Source organism: Haemaphysalis longicornis, unplaced genomic scaffold, assembly GCF_048455015.1.
Source record: "Haemaphysalis longicornis isolate Haplotype H1 unplaced genomic scaffold, Haemaphysalis longicornis Haplotype H1 scaffold_1, whole genome shotgun sequence".
Lineage (NCBI taxonomy): Eukaryota > Metazoa > Arthropoda > Arachnida > Ixodida > Ixodidae > Haemaphysalis > Haemaphysalis longicornis.
Genome location: NW_027526203.1, coordinates 464,722,097 through 464,724,472, shown reverse-complemented (window position 1 = coordinate 464,724,472; position 2,376 = coordinate 464,722,097).

Sequence of the window (2,376 nt, the reverse complement as noted above, 5' to 3'; positions counted from 1 at the left end):
AAACTGTTCGCTCCCCACTAAATCCCCTTCGTTTCTCCTCCGCTCCCTTCTTGGCCCCCAACCGGCTCCCCTTCCCACCCTTCAAAAGCACCTATCGCTACAAGATGCTGACTCTCTTATACGAGAGGTGACCGATTTATACAGTCCGCCACCACTCCCTTCTCTTTACCCGAGTACGTAAGGCCTCCCAACAGTGATCTCGATCACCCCTTCACATTACCCGAGCTGGAACGTGCTCTGGCCCAAATTAAAGCTGCAACCACTCTGGGCGCGCACAAGATCTCGTATTCTATCCTAGAGAACCTCCCTGACTCAAATAATTCATCTTCTCTCCAAACTCAATGAATACTGGAGCAGCCTGAGGAATGGATTTCTTCCACTATCTCCTTCATCCTTAAAACTGATAAGCCCGCCAACCTCCCGAACCTTCGCCCCATGTCTCTTACATCCTGTGTTAGGAAAGACGATAGAACGCACGGTTCTCGTGCGTCTCACAGTCCTTCTCGACAGTACCCACTTCCTTCCTCACAATCAAATCGGTTTCCGCCCCTATATGTATACTCAAGACCTCTTTCTCTTTCTTCGGCAAACTTTGTTTCAGCTCTCAGGGTATCAAGTTCATGCTCTCGTGACGGTGGACGTACGCAAGACCTTTGATATCCTCCTTCGCGACGCTATCCGTACCCCCCTCCAAGCCACTCATTGTGGCTCCCGTCTCTACTCGTATGTTCGTTCGTTCCTCCGCTTCCAACAGGCTGGATTCCGAGTTGGGACCACTCTACCCCCCCCCCCCCCCCATCACCCTTACCAGCGGTACCCTTCAAGGTGCCGTACCCTCTTCAACCTCGACTTTGCCCCCTTGCTAGAGCTTTGTCCGAGATCACCAACATTCAGTCGCTTCTATACGCCGATGACATTACCCTCTGGTGCACTCATGGGTCTGCGGGGGAGGTGGAACTAACTTTGTAATCTGGCCTTGACCTTATTTCTCAATTTTTTGCCTGCTCAGTCCTACAAGAAGCTCCATAGAAATTAGAGCTACTTTTGCTTTCCACCATTAAACATCAACGATCTGTCAACCCACTCTTGTCTCTCACCCTCGATGGTACTCCCGCCCCCGGGCTTCATCCTGCCGGGTTCTGGGCTTCCCCCTCCAAGACCACTCCTCCTCCCATGTCAAACTCCTCGATCATCACATGTCATCAAGTTACTCCCTTGGTCCGACGGGTGGTCAAGCGGCGTGGAAGCCTAGATAAACGCAGAGCCAGTCAACAGGTAACAGACTTCGCCCTGAACAAAATCTTGTACTGTCTCCCATACTGTAATTACCTCAGACACATATGTGAAGTGTTCAATCTGCCCTTCGAGCTGGTCGACCTCTCTCGACATGTCGTATACACTCGAGTCACGGCCCGGGGGTTAAACAGAAGGTCCCCTTCACCCCGAGTAGTCCGAGTGGCGCTGGCTACCACCCCCAAGCACAAGAAACAAAAATACCTTAGCAAAAATACCCCAGAAAGTGGAGGGGAAAATAGCTTCGCCGGTAGCGTAGTGGTCATCGCACCAGACGAGTATTCTGGAGGTCTTGGGTTCGGATCCTACCCGGCGGGCATTTTTTCTCCACTTTCTTTCTGTCTTTCCAAATTCTTTATCTATTTCAATGACCTACCACATTCTCTCCTTTGCTTTCCGAAGTGGAATTGAGAAAGCGGATTGGTTTGGGAGTAGGTCGGGGGAGATATTGGGGGGGGAAAGCAGGTTGTATAGTTTGAGCCGCGAAGTAGGTCAGAGAGAAGTCAGCCGGGGGTTGATATACCAGGAAATTCTTGGAGAGAAAGGATGGGAGGGTGTTTGTTGCCCCGCCGCGCGGCATACCGAAAGGTTCTCAGAAACGCCGGGAGCGGAACAGGCGGTGAGAGGAATCCTTATCAGAAACTCTCTGCAAGCCCCAGGTCTCCCCCGACATCTCCCCCGGCATACTCCCAAACCAATCCGCTTTCTCAATTCCACTTCCTTCTCTCTTCTCACCTGGGGACCTACCCCTATATAAAGCGTGCCAGCCAGGCGAGAGGTTGCCCTGACGAAGGCCAGTCTCTTTGCTGAAACGTTGGCAACAATCGTGGATATATATATATATATATATATATATATATATATATATATATATATATATATATATATATATATATATATATATATATATATATATATATATATATATATATATCAGGGTGTCGAACCGGAACCGAACCGAACCGTAAACCGGAACTGAACCGATATTTTTGCCGGAACTGAACCCGAACCCGAACCGTTATTTTTTGAGCGCGCTGAACCCGAACCTGAACTGAACCGAAAAAAGAAATAACGGTTACCGGT